Genomic DNA, 25,621 nt, shown 5'->3' with positions numbered 1-25,621 from the left:
ATGGCTGGACACCAAGTAGGACACATAGCTCCACCTGTCTTGGTTTGTTTTTCCCCAGGGATGTTTCCCCGCCCCCAAAACTGCCCTGTTCCTTTATGGTGCCTGGAACACTATCACTGAGTGATGGTGGGCACATGTTTGAATTCTCCCTCCTTTGACCTCTCCTTGAAGTCTGTGTTCTTTCATCTAAACACAAAAGGACGATGGGGAAAGGTTCCAGAAAATGTGGGGTGACAGGAGGGTGCAGTGCAGGGAGTTGACCTGCCTCAGCCCCATGCGCAACTCAGACTTTGGAGCCCCTGAGAAGCTCAGGTATGGAGGAGCAACTGGCTTGCACGAGCCCTGTTGTCTAGACTTGTTCTGGGTAGCCAGTCATTCAAGAAAAAAGACCAACAGTATTGGCATGTTTGGAGCAAGGTGACTTCCAGGTGGGCATGCATAATGTAAGGGAGCCAGGGTTTAGCACTGGAGTGTACTGTGTGAACTAATATCATGAGGATACCCTGCCAGCTATAGGCAGAATGGCGGAGGCCACTGTCTCTGTGCAATTAGGCTTTCCTGTTCTGTTTCTTAGGGCTTCTGAAAGCCTTCCCACATTGTTCAGATTGATCCTCTTTCCCACTTTGCTCACTTAATGTAGAATTTGATGCTTGCAAGTGAAAATCTAGAATCAGACAGGATTACACTAAGGAGTGGAGGCAGGTGAGTGGCCCACTGGGAAATGCAAGCCACTACACTTTCCAGGTTAGGGCAGATGGACGTAATGGTCAGTCAGAGTGAGGTAGCTGGGCCTCAGAATTTAGCACCACAAAGGTAGAGTCAAGGCTATCTCCACGACACTGTCAAGGGATCACTGCATTTTCTTTTCTGTTTTCAAGATAGAGTCTTGATACAGAGCCAAGACTGGCCAAATTCATGACCCCCTTGTCTCATCCTTCAGCCTCAGCTCCCCCTGAGTGTTGGATGACAGGTATGTCCTGCTACAACCTGCTCCTCATACTGATTTGGATAGAGAGCTCTAGAGGGTGGAAAGAGCCAGGGATTTAACACTCTTGCTCATACCCTCAAAATAATTTTGGAATTTACTTTGTGTCTTTGCACTTCCTTTATTGGAGCTCTTTGGGAATCTTACAAGTCTGAATTCCCATTCTGGGCCATTTACAGACAGCGAAGAGGTGTATTTTTGAGTTACTCTTGTCTCCTTGCTAAAGCCACTGCCTTTTATTCACGGTGACAAAACCTTGATTTTTTTTCCTGAACCAGGAAGGGTATGAAGTATTTAAGGACAAAATAATAACACTGTGTAAGAAGTTAGCTGCTCAATTGGGTCATTTGGTATTTGCACGGCACATTTCTGAAGTCTGTACCCAGTAGAACCTTCTGTTTATTTTCATTTTCTCAAACACCATGATGAAGATGTATTCCCACTGGTTAGAGTCTTAAGGGGAGAATTAGAGGCAGGGTTCAGTTTACTTCAACCCCATAGGTCCCTTATGAGGAAGGAGAACAAGACACATGCACTATCTCCCCTTTAGCTAAGGAGAATATGCACACATAGCCCACCAGTGTGTCATTTGGGCTGATGTATGAAGTTGCTATTTTTGTAGGCCACATATGGGCTAGTGTGGGTATCAGTATACATGTCAGCCTAATGTATCCCCTACAGTTCCTGAGTTGTGAGGAATCCTGGGCCGTGAATGTACCATGACCAAAGGGAGAAACCAGCCCAATGCTGCTCCATTCCTTTCTTTCACACTGAGAAATTCATGTGTGCATATTATGTGCCTTGATAAAGCCCAGCCCCCATTCCCTCTCCTCCACCCCCCATAGAACCCCACACTAGTCCCTCCTAATTCCCCTTAGTGTTGCTAGTATGGGAATGGGTAGAGGGCCATCTACTGCATGCATAGCCTTTCAGGGGCTGTATCCTTGAAGGTTGAATTCAGCCCAAAGTAGGACCAGTCTACAAACCTCAACTCCTGCCCTGCTGGCCCTGTATCTGTCAAGTTAGTCCTCCAGTCTAGAAGGTTCTACAGTGTTCGAATGTGCTACCAGCTGGGGGTTTTTAAAAGGTGAGCATGTTGGTTATATTTGACATTTAACTGTAAGAATTCCAATCCTAGTCACTAAAAGGCACGACTGTTCAGGAGAAAATAAAGAACTAGTTCTTGCCCCATTCACTTCCCTAGTTACTCCATTGTTTTCTCATGGTTCCAAGTGTGACAATTGCATCACAGAAAGCCTCTTTCTGATCATGACCTGCCCCTGCCCCCCAAACATGTCATTCTACAGAGCCAGTGGCCAAGCAGTTTTTGGAGAACTAAAGTTACATGGCTCTGAGAGTGGATGGCATGGCACACCAGAAGTCCTAACCTTCTGGAGAGTGCTTCCTGGTAGGGTATGAGAGCGGTTCTCACTTCCCACCCCCAAGGTTCTCTTGAGGAAGGTGAAGTGAGAAGTATTTAGACAGAAGGACAGAAGAGTAGAAGAGAAAGAAACACAGGAGAGCCTAGGGAGGGCCTGGATCAGTATCCACCGGTCCCTTCTATTGCTTCTAAAGGGCTATTTATAGAAATGCCAAGGGGTGGAGCAAAGACCTTCCCCTAGCTCAGCCAAGTGTAGACCCTTCCAATCACCTAGTAACCATGCACATGGTCAATCAATCCTCTAATGCAGCCCTGCTGGGTAAAGCAAGCTCAGATCTCAGTAGGAAACCTTTGTGGGCCTCCATAGTTGGGCAGCAGGATGAGACTCTGAGGCTTGGGTTCTGAACCTGGAGAGTGGTTATAAGAAGCCTACCCCAGTGGGGACATAAAGATCAGGGAGAAGGGAATATAGTGTCCCACATGTACCTGGCACAGAGCACACAGTGTGCTGTTCTTTCCCTTCTGTAAAGTCTTGTCGCACAGTAGGGTCTGCTGCCTGTGCATTGTAAATATTTACCAGTTTTCATTTGGGTAGTTGAGGATCTTGGCTGTAAGGGTTATCTTGCCATTTATTGCCATTTGCTCATTTATTGCCATTTCTGTGCAATGTGTATACTTTCCAAGTCTTTCAGTCTGAGGGTTGTTTTTTACCCTGGAGGATGTCTCAGATAGGTGTTTAAATCTGATAGGGATTAAAGCCAGCTGAATCAACATTTGCTGGTAGAGCATGTCCAGAGAGACTGAAAAATGTGTGTCTCAGACTTGAGCACGGGTTTAGCTGATTTCATTTGGCCAGCCCATTTGTCCAAGCAAGATTTTAGTTTTCAGTTAGAATTTGATGCTGTTTGGCATACCAGTGACCAGTATTCAGCCTACACTTGCATCTTTTCTCCATAGTTGCTTGAACAGCCTGTGTTGAAATCACTAAAACAAGTGTGTGGGAGGCCGTGCCTTGTGTGAGCCAGGAGGAAGGTACGGCCATGTTTTCTGCCCACGATGCTGAATAAATGCCTAAGTCACCCAGAGAAGTGTTGTTTCGTAGTATGCCTCAGCCACGACTACTCTAAATGAGAAAGCCTAGCTTCCTTCTGTGTATCATTACATTTTTATCTGTGCAGGATGTATTTCAAATATATCAGAAAGTTTTAATAAACACAGGTGATTGCGCTAGCTTTTTTGTTTGCTGCTGATGTTTTCCAAGTCGAATATTTCCTTCAGGTTGCAGTTAAGTGGGAGAAATCAGAACACTTTCTGTAATGTAGGATGAAGGCCAAAAGTGGGAGAATGCAGACTTTCAGCTAAGTAGTAGTAGGGTCAGAGGCTAGTTGTGCAGTATGCTCTGTTGTCATGGAAAAATAAGTATGTGAGGTAATGGATCTGTTAATTAGCTCAATTTGGCCTTTCCTCTAGTATGTACATATTTCTAGCCATGTTGTTCAGGATAGCTATATACACTTAAAATACTTTTACAAATTCTTGGAGGACTTCATACAATGTATTTTGGTCATATTCACTACCATTCATCCCCTTAACTCCTGAGTTACCCACACCTTTCTACCCTCCCCCCTCCCCACCAGCTTCCTGTCCTCATTAAAAACATAATCCATTGTGTCTAATTTGTGCTGCCCATATACTCCTGGATGTGGGATCACCCACTGGAGTGTGGCTGACCTGCCAGGGTCCTCATCATTAAAGGAAGTTGACCCTCCCTCTACCAGAAGCCATGCACTGTTCACAGCTCCTCAGGGGTGCAGGAGGTTCATGAGCCCTTTTTACTTCATGCTCACGTGGTGGCTGCTTAATTCCATGCAGCTACCACAGCTGCAGTGAGCTCATGAGTTCGGTGGTCCTGCCACACCCACTGAACACCGTTTCTACCGGGTCATTTCTGACCTCTGTCTCTTACAGTCTGTCTCCTCTCCTGCAGTGGTCCCCGAGCCTTGGCGTGGGGTGTGACATAGACGTCCCATTTGTGGTTGATTACTCCACTGACGTATTATCTACACTTGACCAGGTGTAAGTTTCTGCATCTACCGCACAAAGAAACTTTAAATAAAGTCTGAGAGTTAAACCGATCTTTAGGTATGGGATATAAATTTAGAGGGCAGTTTGATACTATGTTGACTTAGCAGAATCTTAGTAGGTTCACCTGTAGGGTCTGTGAAGTCCCCAGCTATACTTCTTAGCCAGCTTTACAGTTCTCTGTGTTTCCTCCTGTGAAGTGGGCCTTAAACCCAAGCTGTAAGCAGCTGGCAACCCCATAATGTCTGTGCCACTATTACACCCATGGGCATGACTTGCCAGGCTGACCATTCTTGTAGTTGGCAACATTCACACCTGGCTAAGACTGTTGGTGACCTTTCCCTTCCAGCAACCTGCACAGCACTTGCTGGTACTATGAGTGGAGGCCCACAGGGAGGACATTACCTAGTTAGTACCAACTTGATTTCTTCATGTCCCTTGACCAAAGAGTGTGGTGTCTTCAGCCTTCAGCCATAGGGTCTTATCATCAAATTCTAAGAGCAATGGCACTAGCCATTGTTTGGGGGTGGGGTCTCTCAGACATACCTTACCAATAAATAGAGGGGAGGTATAGGATTTTGTTTGCCAAGTAAAGCCAAAACAGGAAAAAATAAAAAGAGTGTCCCAGGGCTGGAGAGATGGCTCAGTGGTTAAGAGCACTGACTGCTCTTCCAGAGGACCCAGGTTCATTTCCCACCACTGACATAGCCACTCACAACTGTCTGTAATTCCAGTTTGAGGGGACCTGACACCCATGTCAAAACACCAATGCACATAAAATAAAAATGAATTTTAAAAAAAGAAAGAAAAAGCAAGTGTCCCAGGGAGCTTTTTGTCACACACGCCAGCCTCATGCTTGGTTTTCTCCAAGTCTAACCTATGTTTGCCTTTCAAATTCCAAGCCTCAGATAAAGGCCACTCATCCTCCTCCTATTGAACTCAGAGGAACTTCTTCACCAGTGATGGCAGGAAGAAAAGCTAGCATGGAGAATGTGGATGACAGCATGAACTGTGAGATGGAGACTTCTGGCTGTCAGGTGAAAGAACAGGCTTTATTAGTCTGCTGGAGTATTCTGGGATCGGTAATTTCCTAGTAGACACGAGGACAGCATTCTAACTAGGCTCTTCATGGTTGATGGGGATTTTCTCATGTGAGATATGGATCCACAGCCAGCTTGTCACTGAGGGATACCACAGGGTGTCTCCTAGCACCGGACAGGAAGAAGTGGGTAGGAATAAGGCAGTCATGTCCCATGCATTGTTGACAAAGAAGGATTTTGGTTTAATGGGTAAAAGATTATGTATTAAGATTTGAGAATCTGTCCATCTGTTGTCCCCATGAGAGGCCATTTCCTACTTCACTATTATGTGCTCAAGAAGGTGGAAGGCAGCCATCATGCCACACCAGCAAACTTCCCCATCATCAAAAGCCTCTAACTTAGAATTTGTTGGAGAATTTGGAATGTCTGTGAAGAGTCTTTATGAAACAGATAGGAGGCATCCAAAGTATGTCTATTAATTGAGCCATTGGTAGATAAAAACTGCAGATTTCCCTCCTGTGTCCACAAGGAGAAACTTTGTCATAGAATTTCAAAAGAAGGAGGAAAGAAGGGCCGTTGGACATAAGAAAACTGTCAGAAGGTAGGGCATGGCTTGTTCTGGGTAGAGAGTACACAGGACTGCCTATATCTCTGCATATGACAGGAAATGCTGAGAGGTCCTGTGATCCCAAACTTGGTCAGAACGCACAGCCCTGAGTTATAGAGCTATAGGGTTATCACTTGGTATCTGTCTGTGGGGTGATTGGCTGAGGAGCTATTGAGGGTAGCATAATCCATGGAGCCTAAGCTCCTAATGAAATGGTGTCTATTTGTGTCACCTGTACTCATCCTCCATAACTATGAGAATCCTCTTGGGCTTCCTGTAGTATCACAAAAGTGTCTGATGAAGATGGAAGTGTACAGAGGCCATGTGACATTTCATACAAAGTTGCTGGTGGGGACTGAAGTATGCAGAGGTCATGTGACATCTCATGCAAAGGTTTCTGGTGGGGACTGACGTGTACAGAGGCCATGCAACAGATCTCATGCAGAAGATGAAATGGGAAGACAGTTTAGTCTTGGCTTCATCCTTCATTTAGTCCAACAAGTTAGGAAAAGTGTCTAGATTTCTCTGAGATTCAGTGTTCCTCAAGTGCAGAGTGAGCATAAAATAGCTGTGTTTTAGAGCTCTTCAAAGCCCAAGTATATATAAATACTATGTAGGTTGGCTGGGGAATCTTCATGATCTCATTTGAACGTTGTTAAATCAGTTCACCCCTGGATACCATTCTCTGTAGGGGAGACTTTGGGCATGTATTACTCACATCTTATTTTCTATGTTTTGATGTTTTACAAAACTTCCTTGGAGGGCATGTCCTTTCCAGGGTTACCCAGTTCTTAGAGCTGGCAATGAATGGCCTGTGAGTACATTGTGTAGATGAAATTCTAAACAGTCTTAGTAAATAAGGAACACAGAGCCAAATATAGAGTTAAAGCCAAATAGATCAGAGCAAGAGCCATGACTACCTTATCTGACCACCTCGCCATCATGGCTTCCCTGGAGAGAGAGACCTTCTTTCTGTGTGACTTATCTCTTTACTACCTTTCTATTCTGCCTTCTCCTTGGCTCTAAACCCAATCACATGACTTCCTCATCACTGCCTGTCTATACAGACCTCTAAGTCTCTATTGTTGGTACTGGGATTAAAGGTTCGAGTCACTATGCTTGGCTGTGTCCTTGACAAAACAGAGACTCTGCTTGCCATGTGATCAGATTAAGGGTGTGTGCCACCACTGCCGGACATCTGCTTAATGACTCGCTTTTACCTCTGTTCCCTATGTCTGTGGTGGTATTGTGTTCCCCAAAATATTGTGTGTTCCCTGAAATAAACATATCTGGGGTCAGAGAACAGACAGCCACTAGAACAAAGCCAACATTGGTGGCTAGAAAATGGGAAGAGTAAGCTATAGCAGAAGTTGGGCGGTGGTGGTACACACCTTTAATCCCAGCACTTGGGAGGCAGAACTAGCTGGATCTCTGAGTTCAAGGCCACTTTAGAAACAGCTAAGCATGGTGACCCACGCCTTTAATCCCAGAAACACAACCTTTAATCCCAGGGAGTGGGAGCAGAAAGAGAAAAGTATATAAGGCGCGAGGACCAGGAATTAGAGGAGAAAAAAGCATGTAGTGAGTAAAGCATTCGGCTGGTTAAGCATTCAGGCTTTTGAGCACAGTTCAGCTGAGAGCCATTGGGATGAGGACTCAGAAGCTTGCAGTCTGAGGAAACAAGACCAGCTGAGGAACCGGTGAGGTGAGAAAACTGTGGCTTGTTCTGCTTCTCTGATCTTCCAGCAATCACCCCAATAACTGGCCTCGGGTTTGGTTTCATTAATAAGAACTTTTAAGATTCCTACTACACATGTCAACTCTACTTATTAACATACAAATAAAATCACATTTCAGCACAAATAAAATATCACCATATTTCTCCTTTCTATTCTAATAAAAAGAAAAAATATAACTAATATAAGAAAAACTATATACAGTAAGTACAATAACTATATACAATATACAAGCAATAACTACCTAAACAATGTCTAGTCCATTTGTATTTGACAGACTCAGACAAAATATTTTATTATCTATCCTATTTTGGTAGGTCCAAAAATGTACCTGAGTCACTTTTAATCCTAACTTGTATTACTAACAGAACTATCTTATAATGTCTTTCAAATTTATACACTTATACCTCCTTAGTGAGTTTCTTTTTTGAAATTCTTAACAAGGTAAACTATAACTATCTGATCTTGAACTATAATTATAACCATAACTATCTAATCTTTAACTCCATCAGAGACCCAAGAAGGAATAATATTACCTAAAAAAACAGGAAGTGCATGCAAGCTGCTTCCAAAAAATGTGAGTTGACAGAAACAGCCAGCTGCCTGGACAGTCACCCGAGGATTCTCCACAATGTTGGGGCATCATCTTCCGCCAATAGGCTTAGCGTATCTGACAGATTCATTTGTGAAGTAGGATGTATACAAGGCCTACAGTTTGACCTCACATTTGGTGAGAGTAGTCCATGTACCAGAAACATCTGAATCCCACTAGTTTCCTGTCATGATTCAGGATTTTAAATTCTGTAACATTGTTCAAATGCATCCCAGACAGTCTAGATCCCATTTCCTCACCTATTTTCTTTATTAGGCTCTCACTGTGGATCACTATCCACGTGGCCTAGTCACCCCTGGTCCAGGTCTCAGAAAACTAAGACAACCTCTAGGCTCTGGAACCTGAAAACCATTTTCAAATAGCTCATTCTAAACAATTTACTCTCTTACCTTTTCCTTCTCATGGGAACCACAGTAAAGGCCCATTCACACCCTTTCCTTCTGGTTTACTGTGCCTCTAGAATGCTCTCAGCTTCCTGGTAGAGTCTCTTGTGAGCTGCACCTCCAGCTTCTGGAGGACTGTCAAATGAAGTCTCCTTATGACATTCACTGCTGTGTCTTTGTGTCTTGCACAGGGTGGTTCTCAAATGTTCAGCATGTATACACACACAGCCATGTAGAGCCGGAATGGAAGGCTTTGAGCAGACAAACGTGAAATGGAGATGAATGTCAAAGTCTGTCCCTGTTCAGTACCATCATGTGTAATCTCTAACAAGGAAGCAGTGTCCTTAGCAAAAAGTTTGATAATTTTTCACTAGTCACGGGCATGAAGAAACCTTCAAGTTTCTATGAAGAGACTCAGCCAGCTGTTAGAAGCCTCATATCAGAGGTGTTGCCTCATGGCAAAGCTATGTGAAGCTGACAATGTGTCCTTGGCTGTGCCACCTTCAGGATTAGTGACTTCAAGTGAAGGAGAAGTAAAGCTAGAGGACTTATAAAAGCTTGTCTTTGGTACTAATCCTCCTTGGTTTTGTTTATTATTTGTGTGCCCTCTCAAAGCCCACAAACATTAGCTTGGCTCAGTCCTAAGGATCTCCTAGTGTGTAAACATTCTGGCCTCGTGAGGCTGTTGGTAAAGCATAAGGACAGATGGAGGGAAAACACAGGTTGATGTCTCTGAGTTTGTCCTTTTCCCTGTGTGGTGACCCCTACCTTTAGCTCAAGCTGTGACGTCTGGGTCTCCTCGGGTGACAGATGGGTCTTTGAGGTTTGGACCTCCCTGGGTCAGAGATGGTGGCTGAGCCGTGGGAGGAGATGAGGTGACCCAACAGCGATTGTATGAGGCAGAAACCTGGGGAGCAATGCTATTTCTAAAACTAGGGAAGGGAATTAGACGAAGTGGAGGGATGGCCCAAGAAGGGAGAAGAGAAAAAGAAGAATGAAATGGTGCAAAAGACAGAGGAGGGTGTGGCCATCAGCGCCCGTACTGGAGAGCACCAGTCTACAGGCCTGGAGTGCATTCGGTGGGCTTTCTGGGTGTTTGTGGTTCTGTTAGTTTCTTTGGCACCACTGTGACCACAATATCTGATCACAAACACCGTAAGGAAGGTTTTGCTTGACTTGTAGTTTCAGAGGGTTCAGTTCTTGGTTGCCTAGCTCCATGTGTTAAACAGACCATTATGGCTGTGGGATTGTGTGATGAGGAGAACTGTTCACATCATAGGTGACAGGAAGTGGTGAGTGATGGGAAGGGGCCAAGGATAATATGCCCCAAGGGTTACTCCCAGGGACACCCCTTTTCCAGCTATGACCTGCCTCCTAAAGCTTCTAGAAATTTCCCACATAGTTCTGTTAGTGGGAATCAAGCCTTCCAAACAAGACTCTGGTGATAAGGTAGATAGTAGGAAGGAGAAGATGGCTGGAGCATTGGAAGGTAGATGCTGGATTTTACGACTGGAGGTGTTGAGGAGTGTGGAGATGGAATATGAGTGGAGTTGTGCAGAGATCAAAGTTTGGTGGTGGTGGTGGTGGTGGTGGTGGTGGTGGTGGTGGTGGTGGTGGTGATATGTGTGGCTAGCAAAGAGAATACCACACAAGAACACGGATGGAGAACCAGGATCCAGAACGAGCAGGAAGAGAGCCTTTGGAAGGAGCTCTGCCCTCTTCCTCCTTGACTTTTAATTGGGCATGCCATAATTGAAGGCAGGTTGATTGTGGTGGGGGCCCTCCAGGGAAAGCAGGTTGAAGACAAATATTTTAAGGCCCATCACACTCCTCTTAGCTTCCCAGTGTAGAAGGAACCTCATCAGTGATTGTTTTGAGAAATGGATTAACATTCTTGGAGGACATCATGCCTGGCATAGAGGAGGAGGAAGGACTCAGAAGAAACATAGTTTCCAAAGTAAACAATAGTTCAAATAAGTGTCTGTGGCCTCTACTTGAGGTTTGACCTTTGTTGTTTATAATATTGTTATAATAATATGTTTGTTTTCTAATATGTTTCCAGTTTCAAGGAACTGACCTTGAAGAGAAGTTATGGGGTGTAACTTGGGGTGTTCATAATGACAGATTATAGAACCTTCCCTTCAACTGGAAACATATTAGAAAAAAATACCAGCAATAACCTTGTTTTCATTCGACTCTGACATGTGGGATACTCTCTGCCTCTCACCCCTGTGGACCTGAGGCTCTGTGCCTTAGTGAGACAGCCACGTGTGCACACAAATGCACACCCATGCGTGCCTTCTCAGTCCATTGTGCATGTGGACATCTGCCTCTGGCAGCTCTGGTGGGCTGGTGTGTTTGCAGCAAACAGACTGTGTGTAAAAGAGGCTTTTACTTTCCAGGTTAGATGATCCCAGAGAAGACACTGACTGCCCTGTTTACTGTTATATTGTCTTATTCCTGGGCCAGCCACAGTGGCTGGGGGTAAAAGAATAGGGGTAGAAATTATAAGTAGGATCACATAAAATGGAAGAGAATTTATAAGAATGGAGCTTGAGGCAGATAAAATGGCATATAATTTGATTCCTGTGGTATTACCCAGTTATTTTTAATGGCTGCATATTATTCTGCTTTATGAACATTCTCTGTATAGTCATTCTCATGTCTAAGGAGTTTAGCTAGTTTCTTTTTTGGCTTTTGGAATACACAACGATTATCCATTGCAGAGATCTATGAATCACTGAATTACAAAAGGGCTTGAGCATATGAGGACATCACAGTGCAGCACATCCCTTACTGTCCAAAGATGCAATTCTTCACCATGAGACCTTGATTCTCCATCATAAGGATCTGCTGAGGAAGTATCATTTGGCTCACTCAATGGGTTCTGTTTTGGCATCTTTATTTTTGGGTTCCTTTCCCATTTGAAACTGGCTCGTTATCACTCATGTGGGCATGAGGCCATTGTACCAGATGGTCTTGACTGCAGGCATGCCAAGTGACTCTCACTCTGGGTGTCAGAGGCTGGCTCTCTACTGGGAGTTGTCAGCCAGGAGGGTGAGCATCACCTCATTACTTCACAAGGACACGTGGCCGCTCCTTCAAATGCATCCTTTTTATTTCATTTATTTTTGGATCTGCCCTTAACATAGAGACTGTTGCTTATTAGGAAGGTGTTCAAGGTCTTACAGACATTAATGGGAGTTTTGTGGAGCTAGATGCTGTACATTGTCACAGTAGTAAGGGGGACACCTGTCTGGCTGGCTCCAACTTCAGCTACTCTTCCTAGCTCACAGCCTTTCGCTAGGAGCCCTTGTCTCTGAGGCTGGGGATCATGGGATCTGCAGTCTTTACTAGCATGCCACTTGACATGAAGAACTCTCCAGGTGTCTGCTGAATGAATGACATGAAAGCATAGTCTCCGCAGGGCTGATGTGTACCAGCCTGTGGTCATGACGGGGTACTGGCTCACAGTTTGAATGAACTGTTTACCCAACTGGCCCAATTGGTCAGAATTTCACCAACAGATCTGGGAAGCCTGAAAGAATAGAGGCCTGTATGAGTGAAAGGGACCTAAGAAGAGGCCGCTGGGCAGGGTGCCCATTTTGGGTCCCTGGAGTCTGAACAAGTTTCCTAGGGAAGATTGTTGCAAGTAGGCACAGAGTCTTGTGTGTTGGATGTAAGATATATATTTTGGAGAGAGGGGAGTCTGGCTTGGGCTTGTCTTAAAGCTGGAGTTCGTTAGGGGACTTGAGGGAAGGAAGGGAATAGTTTGAAAAGACCTCTGTGCAAGAAGGGAACCATCTCACAGCCTGGGGAGGGCTTGGTCTTGAGTAAGGAACACTTTCCTTGCAACAGACTCATTTTCTTTTACCAGGTGACTGAAATGTTCACAGTTGCCTTTCAGCTCACTCTACAGAAATGCTTCCCCCCAAGTGTGGCATTATATCATGCACATGGAATTTTAATTTTCCTTTTTGCATCCAAGCTTAAACAATTAATTCTTGTGCTTCGGTATATAGAACACACCTTCCCCTTGCCACAGCATATTAAACCTACCCATTGGAAACATTTGGATTTAATGAATACAGAATTGATTAGCTCATTCTTGAAGTAAATCAGTTAAACTTGCTCATTCTGGAGGTGCAGAAGTTTCTTTCATAATTATTGAGGAATGTACATGTTAGGAAAGGGAGGGCCTGACTTCTTTGTTGGCTTTCTGGGGTTAGAGTACTGATTTTGTTTTTTAGAGCATGGCTCTGTGAATTCTAACACATGGAAAGGTTCCTGCAAACACCACCACTGTCAGGATGGAGACTATTAATTCTAAAGCTGCCTAGTGTTATGTTGCCCCTCTCTAAGCCCTCTCATTGTTCTCTACTCCATACTTTGGTTTTGGAAACTTTCATGCCCCTGGAACCATCACTTTGGCGTAATTAACTGATGGAGGTAGTTGATTCATCCACCTATGGAAGGTGTCTTCAAGTGACCTTTTGTGGCTGGCTTCTTACACTTAGCAAAAATGTTTACAAAGTTACCTCAAGCTGAAACATCTAACACAGTTTTATTTCACACAGTAGCTGCTTGGACTCCATTGCTATACACTGTGTTTGTTTGCCTGTTTGTGGCTGGACAAACATTTGATTTTGCCTCTCTAGCTATTGTGACTAATGCCAATGCTAACATTTCTGTGTGAGCCTCTGAGGTTGAACACACTCTCAGGTCTTAGATGTGTAGCTACATGTTGAATTGTTGGGTCTTCTGTAACTCAACATTGACCATTCCAGGTCTTTCAAATCATTTTCCAAAGTGGACACATCACACATCATCTCACATTGCACTAGCCACAGAGGAAGCTTCTGATTTTGCTGCACTCACACCAACACATGTTTTCATTTCTCTCTCTCTCTCTCTCTCTCTCTCTCTCTCTCTCTCTCTCTCTCTCTTTCTCTGATAATGGTAGGCAAGTACTCTCTCATTCAGCTGCATCCTGAAGTGCACTCTCTGTGTCTGTCTGTCTGTCTGTCTGTCTCTGTATCTGTCTGTCCTTCTTTCTTCTGACAGGGTCTTGTTGAGTTGCATAGACCAACCTTTAAGGCACTGTATAGGCTGGCCTTGAACAGGTCTGTGCCACTCTCTAATTTTAATTTGCTCTTCCCTCATGAATACAGATGCCAAGTTCATTGTCCTTTGAACATCTTCTTGGGAGAAATGTTTGTTCAAATCCTTTGCTAGAGTTTCTGGTTGGATTGTTTTGATCATAACTGGGCTGTAAAATGTCAGATAGTTGATTAAACATTTTTTCTCCTGTCCTGTGGATTGTCTTTTCATTTTCTCAGTAGTGTCTATCAAAGGGGACAGCTTCTAATTTTTATGAATCCAACTTCCTTATGTTTCGTTTCGTTTCCCTGTTGCTTGTGTGCCATAGTGGGGAACCATCAGTACCTCACCCAAGAACAAGGAGATGTTCATTGTATTTTTTCCCCTAAGGGTTACACAGTTTTGGCTTTTATATTTGAGTCTTGAAACCATTGTGACTTAAATTTTATGATGAGTAATAGAGGCTCAGTTTTCTTTCTTTTTTTTTTTTTCATTTAGCTTTCCAATTGTCCTGTATGACTGGTTGAACAGTCCAGTCCTTCTGTATTGGGTTGTCTTAATGTTCCCTGAAAACCAGTTGGCTGAAGTGTAAACTTATTCCTGTATTGCTGTGGTAAGTTTTGGAACCAGAAAACCTGAGTCTTCCAGCTCGGTTCTACTTCCCCATGTTGTCTTGGCTCCTCTGGATCTGGCATTTCCATGTGAGCTGCAGGATAGTCTTGTCTATTTTAATACAAATCTGACTAGATTTTGATAGGAATTCCATTTGATCTGTAGATCGATTTGGAGACATTGGTGTCTAAACAATGTTAAGTCTGTCAGCCCAGAAATGTGACATATTTTCATTCATCCAGGCCTCCCTTCTTTTGCTCCAGTGATATCTTTTCATTTTCAGTGTGCAAGGCTTGTGTTATTTTTGCTAATTATTTCTGAGTACTTTTGATGATGTTAGCAATGGAATTATTAATCTTATTTTTGATTGGTCCTTGTGAATGTACAGAAAAGACAACTGGTTTTGGTTATTGATTTTGTATTGGAAACCTTGCTGAACTCATGCCTCTGCTGTACTTTTGTGGACTGCTTAGGATTTCCTATGGAGGCAATCAAGTCATCTACAAATATAATTTTACTACTTAGCCAGGCAATTGGAATTCTGCCACAGCCTCTGCTTGCTGTTTGCATAAAGCCTTCACATTAGTCAGAGGAGATGGTCCAGGGCCGCCTTGGGCCTCTCTTGGGCTTGAGGCACAATCATTGTCAGGAACATAGCCCTTTGTATGTGGCCTTTACATTTTCAGGACTATATTGAGCTTTTTCTAAGGTTCTGTAATAGAACACCTCCTGTCCTGTAATATTTTTGTTTTTTGTTTTTTTTTTTTTGCATCTCTGCAGCTTTGGTGGCCAACAGGTACCTTCCATTGCTTTGGAGAAACTCCTCCAGGAAGAGCCTTGTCATACTGAGTGTACTCTGCTTTCCTAGTGGTTCTACAAGGAGAGCAGCAGATGAGTCAAGTCAGGGCAGTTCTCTGGGAACTCTGGCTGTGCCCATCCAGGCACTGGTATGCACTGTGCACTGGTTTTCAGGGTGCTGCAGAGATCTTGAGGTGGGATGGAAATAGGTCAAAGCTCATGCGCTGTGGGCCTCAGCGTTCCTACGGAGATTCCTCTATTCAAAGGACCTTGCACAGATTGCTGCGTGTTGTGTTAAAATATCTTGAGTTCTAAAAAAGTCGATATGACAACTTTCTGCCAATTTTCTCATGGCTTCTATGGAACAGAGAGTTTTTCTTGGTTTTTGCCAACATTATTCTTTTTATTTATTGGAGAGTGTCTTTATATACATTGGCTACAAACTGTGTATTAGTTTCCTACTTTGTAAACATTTCCTTCTGGGAAGTGGCTTGTCTTTTCAATCTCATAACAGCATGTTTTGAAGACAAGACATTTTATGTTTTGATATGCTGAAAATTGTGCTTCATCTAGAATTGTAAAGATTTGTTCCTTCTATAAGTTTATTTTATTGTGTGCATGAGTGTGTATGAGTGTGGGCAACTGTGTGCCACAGTATGCATGTAGAAGTCAGAGGACAACTTGTGGAAGTGCATTATCTTCTTCAGTGTAGGTCCTGGGGATTGAACTCAGGTTGTCTATGCTTGGCAGCAGACCCCTTTACCCACTGAGCCATCTTACTGACTCTCTCAGGTTGTCAGGCTCGGCAGCAGGCACCATCATCCACTGAGCCATCTCATTGACTCTCTTCTACAAGCTTTATACTTTAAAATTTTACATTTTGTATCATTGGAAATCAACTCTTTTTTAAAAAGATGTATTTTATTTTTAATTATGCATATGAGTACGGTCTGTGTGTGGGTATGTGCATGTGAATGCAGGTGCCCTGGGTTGGGGGACAGAGGCATCAGACCCTCTGAAGCTGAAGTTACAGGCAGTTGTGAGCTGCCCAAATGGGTGCTGGGAACCCAACTTGAGTCTCAGTAAGAACTGTATGGGCTCTTAACTGCTGAGCCATGTCTTCAGCAGGAAGTTACCTCTCATGTATGAATATGAAACTCATTTTACTTTTAGAAATCTCATTTTCTAGCACCCTTTGTTGAAATGTTTATCTTTTTTTTCTCCAAAGAGTTGATTTTGCATCTTCATCGAAGTGTTTGTCCAGATATGCCTATTTCTGCCACAGACATTATGATCTGTTGGTCTGTTTGTCTTATCTTGAGGCTACCACGATACTGTCTTACATAAGACATTTACCCCCCTCCCTGTGTGTGTGTGTGTGTGTGTGTGTGTGTTTCTCACACATGTGATCAGAGAGGAAACACAATATTACATGTCTGGATCAGAAAACAACCATTTTATTACTCACTACCAGTTTTTTTTCTTTTGGGATGTGGCAATCTGTGTCTCGTGTTGCCCCGTACTTTTGTGGTTTGGTATGATTGAGAGGAAGAGAGGAGAGGAGAGGACTGGAGGCCAAGTGTGTAAGCTGCTTTCTCACTGTGACAAAAGCATGTTAAGGAAGGATTCACTCTGGCTCCAAGTTCCAGGGTCCAGTCAGCATGGGGAGATGGCTTGGCAGTGGGAGCTGGAAGCAGCCGGCCTCACTGTGTCGGCTGTCAGGAAGCAGACAGTAGAGAACCCTGGTGCCGAGCTGCTTTCCTTTACATTCCGTGCAGACTCTCAGCCCATGGGTGATACTTCCCATCATTTCTTCCTACCTTAATTAATCTAATTAAGACAATCTCTCACAGGCATGCCCAGAGGCTAACTTAATTTAGATAATCCCTCACAGGCATGCCAAGAGGCTCCTAGATAATTCTAGATCCGGTCAAGGTGATAATGTGAACCTTCTCATGACAGGCGGTGAGGGGAGGGAGGCCAAGGGAATGGGACCCTTGTGAGACACATCTCTCTAGGGAGAAGAGGAATGTCCAGTTTCATTACATCGAAAGGCAGCCAATGGCTTCAGGAAAACAGTATTTAGCCCTCACCTTGCAAAGGCACTATTTCATCTTTCATGGTGTTCAGATTTCTTTTCAGACCTGGTTTCCATCGATGCTTCCTTAGATGGAGAGGATACCCAGAATTCATGGAGAATGGCTCCTTGCCACACTGGGACTTCAGCATCAAGCCTTGGAGTACTCTGAACAGCCCTTGAAAGGCTGAGCTAGGGTCCTATTGTGGTTCTTCACAGCCATTTTGATGTTCTATGTCCTTTGACTATGAATGTGAATTTTAGAATTAGCTGGTTGTGTTTTCAGTGGAGATGGCTGGGATTTGATGGGAACTGCTTGGCTCGGTAGGTCAGGATATTTCCACAGGGCTCTGGTGATGAGTGGGCTGGACTGGCTCTGTGTTGTCCTCTGAATGAAGGGTGTTGTGTGTCATTTTCAGCCTCAACCAACAGATCGAAAAAGTGCCCCCAGGGCTTGATAACCAGTGATGTTTCCCGATGTTACAGATATCGCCTGGGGTGGGGAGAACCACCCGTGGTTGAAAGTCATTTCTGTTGATCAATTTGGGGAGAATTGATGATATAAAAATCCCATGTCTTCAGCTCTAGAGACATTATATGTCCTTTATTTCAGTCTTTAGCTTTACTCAACCATGTTTAGGAGCTTTCATTTAATCTCATTGGTTGTTAGTGCATAGGCTTTAGAAATGGTGTTGACTCCCTCATATTAACCCTGTATTTGCAACATGGCTAAACCTAGCTGTTATGGTAAAATTTCACACAATGCTGTCTTAGTATTTTTTATTTTTAATCTCCAGTTCTACTTTAGGTTTAAACTGTTTGTGGTTTACTCTCATTTTTCTAACTTTTTAAGTAGGCATTGTGGGAGCTGGGCAGTGGTGGCTCACACCTTTAATCCCAGCACTCAGGAGGCCAAGGCAGGTGGAACTCTATGAGTTCAAAGCCAGCCTGGTTTACAGAGCGAGAGCCAGGACAGGCATCAAAAACGCATGAAGAAACCCTGTCTCAAAAAACCAACAAAACAAAACAAAGCAAGACAAGACAAAACAAAAGGCATTGTGGGAAGTGTTCTATAGAATTGATGAATGTTGTTTCTTGTATGTGTATTTGTGTGTGTGCCTGTGAGTGTGTGCACACCCTTGTGAAGGCTAGAGGGCAATCCTCCGTGTTGTTCTTCAGGTACTATTCACCTTGTTTTGGGCCTGGAGCTCCCCAGTAGAGTGAATTGATTGTCAGTGAGCTCCAGGGACCTGCCCATCTTCTGCTCCCTGTGCTGACTTCGTAAGTGTGAACTACTGCACCTGGTTTTTTTGTATGGGTTCTGGAGTTTGAATTCAGGTCCTCAAGTGCCTTAGTTTCCAATTTTGTTGCTATGATAAAATACCCCAATAAAAAAGTAACTTTAAGGGAGGTTGTTATTTTGGTTGCAATTCCAGGTTATAGTCCCACAGGTTGCAGGGAAGTTAAGGCCTGAACTTCAGCGTTCTTGTCACATCCAGAATCTGGAGCAGAGAGAGAATAAGCTTGGAAACACTTCCCTGGCTGCCTTCTGTGTTCTATACAGTCCAGAACCCAAACCAGCGAACAGTGCTGCCCACTTTCAGGATTTGTCATCCCACATCGATTAAGGCGATTAAGACTACCCCCTGCCAGACATTCACAGGTGATGCAATCTAGACAATTTCTCACCAAGAGTCTTCCCAGTGACTCTAGGCTGTGCTAAGTTGAGAAATTAACTATCAAACACGTTTGTGAGGTGAGTGCTTTACAGACAAGTATTTTCCTCCAGGCTCTGATGAATATGTTTTATACAGGGCCAGCCTGACAGATTTGAAATGCCCTTGGTTTTGATGACAGTTATTCATCATGGATAATATAAATAATTCTGGAGGGATCCAGGTGGATGGTGGATTCATAGCTAATGCATCACAGGCTGACTGGATCTTTGATGGCTAATTTGCTGTGCAATTAGCCCAGCAAATGTCAGCTGAAACTTCTTAAAGTCTACACACTTCTGCTGTCTTTTGTGTATGCTAGGAGAGAGCAACTTTTATCCCTAATGTTCCAGATAAAGCTGGAATTGTTATTCAGTGTGTAGGCTGTCGACTTAGACATTTAAAAAGCTACTTGTTTAAGGTTGGGCTTGAGTTTCTTGACTTGGCTCAAAGGGGAGTTTCTGTGAGCGAGGAGGGCTTGAGAGAGACTTGTGGGTGGTGTGCATTGTTTGGGAAGATCAAGAAAGTGGTGCTGCCTGTGACTATGTGGGCTTGTTCTCTGACTGGTTGAGGTGACTTGGTCGTGTTACAGTAGGGGGGCTCTGCTTATCTTGCGGCAGCGTGCCCATGGTCTTGGAAAGCAGCAGCTTTACTCACAGTCCCTGTCATCTGTGCGTTGTCTTTGCCTTCCCTGTGTGCCTGTTCTTCTTTGCTGTCCCTGTATGAGATCCTCTCAGATCTTCTCTTTTCATGGAGCCATTCCGTGAGGATTCCAGAAGCTTTCGCCCCTGTCACGAGTTTGCACTTCCTTCTGTGTGGATTTTTCTTCTGCAGTGGTATTTTTAGTCTCTGTGGCATGCTTTCTTATCTTGTCTAGCTCTGTGCACGTGGCCCCCATTCTGTACCTTCTGAGCATAAGCTTCCATGTGTTTAGGCCCTTGATTCAGGGCATCTGTGCCTCCCTACAGTCTACCAGGATGGCAGTCTAGAGAGACCTTCAGATTCACTTAGGAGGTATTTTCTCCTTGGTGTCCACATGGCTTCACTGGCCTTTCATGTCTGTGGGTGTCATCCTGATGGGTACAGCACCCCCTACCCCACCCCAAGTTCCACCCCTTACCTCACCCTACCCTGGAATTTTTTCCATGGTGTCACTTCTGAGAGCTCAACCATGCTCTAAAATGGGAAATTCCAGAAATAACCGAATCATTAGCTTAAGATTGCTTCGGAGGTATATATGGTTAGAACAGTTCTACCATCACCTGCTGTTACTGTCTTTTCATACCTAGTTCACCAGCTAAACCCATCCTAAGTATAGAAAAGGCATCATCTGTATGTGTTGGAACCATCTATGACTTCAGGTACCTCACAGACATTTCTGGAGCTCAACCCTGCTGCTGATTTCCATTCTCTCTCATCATGGGCTTTGACTTAGAATAACTTGTGAAGAGTGATCAGTTCCCATCCTGAAGCACTCGAGGAATTCAGGAAGGTGCAAAGAACGTGAGGAAGTACCAGGTACAGCTTATGCAAGAGTATTTTCTGATATGGACGCAAGTAGAGACTATGTGCCTAAGAGGTAGGGGTGTGTGTGTGTGTGTGTGTGTGTGTGTGTGTGTGTGTGTGTGTGTGTGTGGTGTTGCTCTAAGGATAGTTACTCAATTAGAAATGTATTTTAAGAAAAAAAGATATAAGTATGTTTAATGCCTCAGTATAAAATGTTGTACATTTTTTGAGTGGTCGGAGTAATTTTTTTAAGCCTTGAAGTCCATTTTTCAACATGTCATTCTCTGAAGCTCTCTGATCTTTCCTGGTAGGCTGATTCCTCCAGTAAAAATGCTAGTCCTGATATGTCACAATGACTTGGGTCTTTCCTCACAAGTGGCTTTTTTGGTGAGGTCTGCCTTGATGGCTTTATTTCCTCCAGATCCTGCCCCACGTTTATTGGTCTCACACTGTGTCTTTGGTCATACTGAAGAATCTACGTGTTTGTTGGAGGTATTGTCCTTGTCTACCCTTTCCTGCACCCCACTGTCTAAAGGTGGGGTTTTCTATCCCTTTTGCTCCATGTTCTTCCCTGGTCCTAGAACAGTGCTTGGTACCTAATAAATGGACGGTGAAGATGGTAGCATCCTAAACAAAGTCTAAAAACCTTATGAAACCAAACCCCACATATCTAATGATGAGCATAGCCATATTATGGTATAGTTTTATAGATTAGAAGTGGACATATTACTTTAGTCAGTCTGGCCATGAAATGGAACTGATAGTTTACCATGGTCATTGTCATTTTCCCCTTCCACTGATTGTTAGTATGACATTTATAAACAGCTTGGATGACAGAAACACAGACTCTGATGTAGAGGGTATTGGATGTAATAGCAGGGCACCTTGGGCTTCTGAGCATGCCTACCTCTTCTCAGTGACAGGTTTGACCTGGGTCATGTGCTGCCTCTCAACATCAGGGCAGAGGGGTGGGGAGGGGGAAGAAGGGAAGGGAAGGAAGAGATTTAGGCTGTCCTTTGAATGACCTCCTCCTTAAGCATGCTGCGTCAAGACAAACTTTGTATTAGAGTTCCTAGTCACTCAATTATCCTTTGAAATTCAAGTTCCTAGGCAAGAGGTCTTCCAGCACATAAAATTCTTGACAAGCAGATCCATTCCATGATTGATCAGTCATACACAGTCCCCTGCAAAGACCAGAGCGCTACTTCATTCTGAGTGTGGGTTCCTACAGATACTCTCAGGAATGAGAGGGGCCCATCGGAGATGCCAGCAAGGCCTCCAGAGCCAAACAGGGGAGCATTTGTGGAACTGTTAGCATCCTGTGTTTTATTTACCACCAGAGAAGTGTGTGCTGGCTCCTCTGCCTCCTGGATCGTTCCTGCTATGATTAATTTTATCCTCTGTGTTTATTGGCAAAGACAGGATGAGTTTGCTCAAGTTGACAGGCCATGTGGTCTCGCAGCCTCTCCCAGAGCCCTGGTGCCTGGGCATACATACTGGTGTTTCAGACCCAGTCTTCTGAAAACAAAGCTGTCCTTTTTTCCAAGCTGCTGCCCTGGGGACCATCTCCACACATATCCCATGACACTGCCCTTGCAGAGTGACTCAGGTTCTTCTTAGCTGCTTCCCATGACTCCAGTAGACTCTGTGGAACAGGGTGTTCTTTGGAACTGGCCAACCCAGCGATGTGATTCTGACCTCGTGAACTTAAACCACAGGAGGCAAGGATGTAGGGAGACGGGGACCCTTACTCACTGTTGTTGGGAATGCCAACGAGCACAGTCACCATGAAAATTGGTCTGGAGGGTCCTCAAAAATAGTAGAACTAGATTTACCATCTGGATTTGTTGGGTCTTTTGTCAATTTGACACAAACCTGCACATATCTGAGAAGAGAGGGTTTTTAAAATTAAATTATTTTTATACAGTCTATTTTGATGTTTTCCTCTTCTCCCACTTCTCCCAGGTCCTCCCTACCTCCCTATCCATCCAACTTTATGTTTGCATTCTTTCTCTCTCTTTCAAAAACAAAGTCCAAGAAACACACAAAAACAAACATAAACAACAAAGAAAAACCAAACCCAAAACCAAAAATGAAAATTAAAATAAGAAAAAAAAAACCCTATAAGACTGGAAAAAAAAGCCAAAACAAAACAAAGTCCATAAAAAGTACCATGGAGTTCATTTTGTGTAGTCCATCTATCCTGGACCAGGGGCCTACACTGGGTTGATGTATCTGGTAACAATCCATTGGAAAAAGCTGATTTTCTTCCATTGCCAGCCATCATTAGTTGCAGTAGCTAGCTTCTTGGTTCGGGGTCTTGTGTCTTCTTAGTGCTGGACCCCATCTGATTTGAACCCGTGCAGGCCTTGTGCACACTGCCACAGTCTCTGTGCATTCATATGTGCATTAGTCCTCCTGTGGCTGGAAGACACTGCTTTTTGGAGTCATCCATCACCCCAGTTCGTTTTCCACATAGATCCCTAAGCCTTTAGGGGCAGGTTTGATGAAGACATCCCACTTAGGACTGAGTACTCCAAAGTAGAAGAGAGAATCTTCATTAAGAAAATACTTCCATACAATTGACCAGCCCACTATGATTGGTGCCACCCCTGGAAAGGCGGTCCTGGGTGTATAATAAAGCAAACTAAGCAAGCCATGGAGGACAAGCCAGTAAGCAGTGTTGCCTGATGACCTCTGCTTCAGTTCCTGCCTTGAGTTTCTGTCCTGAATTCCCTTGGTGATGGAGTGTGACTTGAGAAGGTTTTTTTTTTAAGCTGAGAATCGAACCCAAGGCCTTGTGCTTGCTAGGCAAACACTATACCACTGAGCTAAGTCCCCAACCCGAGAGTTTTAAGATGAAATAAATCCTTTGCCCCCTCCAAGTTGTTTATGGTCATGGTGTTTTATCACAACAGATACCTCAACTAAGATACCATATGACCCAGCTATACCCATGAGTACATGGGTATGTACCTAAAGGACTCAAATCCTAATACTGAGATTCTTGTTCTTGCATGCTGTTTTATTTACAGTAGCTAGAAAATGCAAACAGTCTATGTGTCCATCAACTAATAAATGAGTAATGGATATGATACACACACACACACACACACACACACACACACACACACAATTTTATTCAGTGGTAAAGAAAAATGAAATTAAGAAATTTTCAGGTAAATGGAAGGAACTGGAAAAAAATTAATACTGAGTAAAATAACCCAGACTTGGAGAAACAGATGCCATAATTTTGTTTCATATGTGAATTCTAGCTTCAAATTTTTAGATTTGTGTTTAAATCTAGAGTATCCAAAGAAGCCAGCAAACTAGAAAGAAGCCTTTTGGGAATGGGTCAGAGGTAATAAGGGAGGATCCATAGAATTTGATATTGTCATTCATGAGAGACCTGCTCCCACATTTTCCCCCAGAGTACTCTTGAGCAGGGAGAAGTGGGGAGTATTTAGATAGAAATATAGAGGAGAGAGACAGATAGAAACACAGGATAGCCTCGGGAGGGCCTGGATCAAAACCAAACATCCCCTTCTGTCTCTGCCAAAGGGCTTTTAAAGGAATGCCAAAGGGTGGAGCAAAAGACTTCCCCACAGCACAGCCAAGTGCAGACCATCTCAGACACCTGTTAACCACACACATGGTCAATCCATCCCCTTATGCAGCCCTGCTGGGTAAAGCAAGCTTAGATCTCACTAGGAAACTTCTGTGGGCTCCTACAGTCGTTATTGCTGAAAACACCACATACTTGGACCACAGAATATGGAGAAACCAGGCTGGAACTGATCTGGAAGCTCCTCCCTACTTACTAGCTTTCACAATGTTCAAAGGTACCGCACAAGCTGCTGGAGGAGAGAAGTCATCAACAGTCTACCCAGCTATGAGTGTTATGAGCTACTATAACCACCAGCCTGGCAAGATAGGCACACTGGCACAATAGTGGCATGAATTTTATAGGGGTAACCAACTACTTCTATTGGATTGATATTGGATTAAAGGCCTGTCCCAGAGGACAGGCCTCATAGGCCTTAGGGGAAAACCTACTACTGTGTTTTCACTAAATGGGCATAGCATTAAACTGCTCTCCAAATACTTAGCTTTATACTCATAGATTGGTGCATCTCTTCCCCCTCACCAGAGAAGTTCCTTTATTTTTTATTAAATTTTCATTTATTTTACATACTGACCACAGTTCCCTCCTCTTCTTCTATTCCCCCCCTTCCCGGCTTCCCATTTACCCCACTCCCCATCCACTCTTTCTCTGATGCCTCCCATGGGCATTGACAAAGCATGGCACATCAAGTTGAGGCAGGACTAAGCTCCTCCCCCTGCATAAAGGCTGAGCAAGGCAACCCAGCATGGGGAATAGGTTCCCAAAAGCCAGCTAAGCACCAGAGACAGGTCCTGATCTCACTGCTAGGAGCCCCACAAATAGATCAAGCTACACAGTTGTCACACACATATAGAGGGCCTAGGTCAGTCCATGCAGGCTCTCTGGCTGTTAGTCTAAAGTCTGTGAGCTCCCATGAGTTCGAATCAGCTGTCTCTGTGGGGTAATTACCCACCTCATACAATCCTTCCTCCCTTTCTTCAACAAGAGTCTCAGGCTTAGCCAAGTGCTTGGCTGTGGATCTCTGTATCTGCTTCCATCATTTACTGGATGAAGGCTCTCTGATGATAATTAGGGTAGTCACCAATCTGATTACAGGAGGTGGCCAATTCAGGTGCCCTCTCCACTATTATTAGGAGTCTTACCTGAAGTCATCCTTGTGGAGCTCTGGGAGTTTCTCTGGCATCAGGTTTCTTCCTAACCTGGAAATGCACCCCCCCTCCCGCCCCAAACAAGACATCTCTTTCATTACTCTCCCTCTCTGCCCCATCCCACAATTCACCCATCCTGATCCCTCATGTTCTCATTCCTCTACCCCACCCAGTTTATCCAGGAGATCTCTTATATTTCCCCTTCCCAGGGAA

General features: G+C 44.0%; 1 protein-coding gene across 2 annotated transcripts in view; it reads left to right on the top strand.

Annotated features, from left to right (window-relative positions):
- Positions 1-25,621, top strand: part of Fam189a1 (family with sequence similarity 189 member A1) — a 423,307-nt gene that overhangs the window by 40,148 nt on the left and 357,538 nt on the right. The window contains exon 1 of one of the 2 annotated variants that reach the window (XM_036184721.1): positions 14,491-14,540. The exons of the other annotated variant lie outside the window; for it this stretch is intronic. The gene's annotated coding sequence lies outside the window, so the exon portion shown is untranslated. Of the gene's footprint in view, positions 1-14,490; positions 14,541-25,621 lie in introns of those variants that run through there. 2 annotated transcript variants of the gene reach the window in all.

The sequence above is a fragment of the Onychomys torridus genome, chromosome 1 (assembly GCF_903995425.1).
Source record: "Onychomys torridus chromosome 1, mOncTor1.1, whole genome shotgun sequence".
NCBI classification, from domain to species: domain Eukaryota; kingdom Metazoa; phylum Chordata; class Mammalia; order Rodentia; family Cricetidae; genus Onychomys; species Onychomys torridus.
This window is presented reverse-complemented; position numbering and strand designations above follow the sequence as displayed.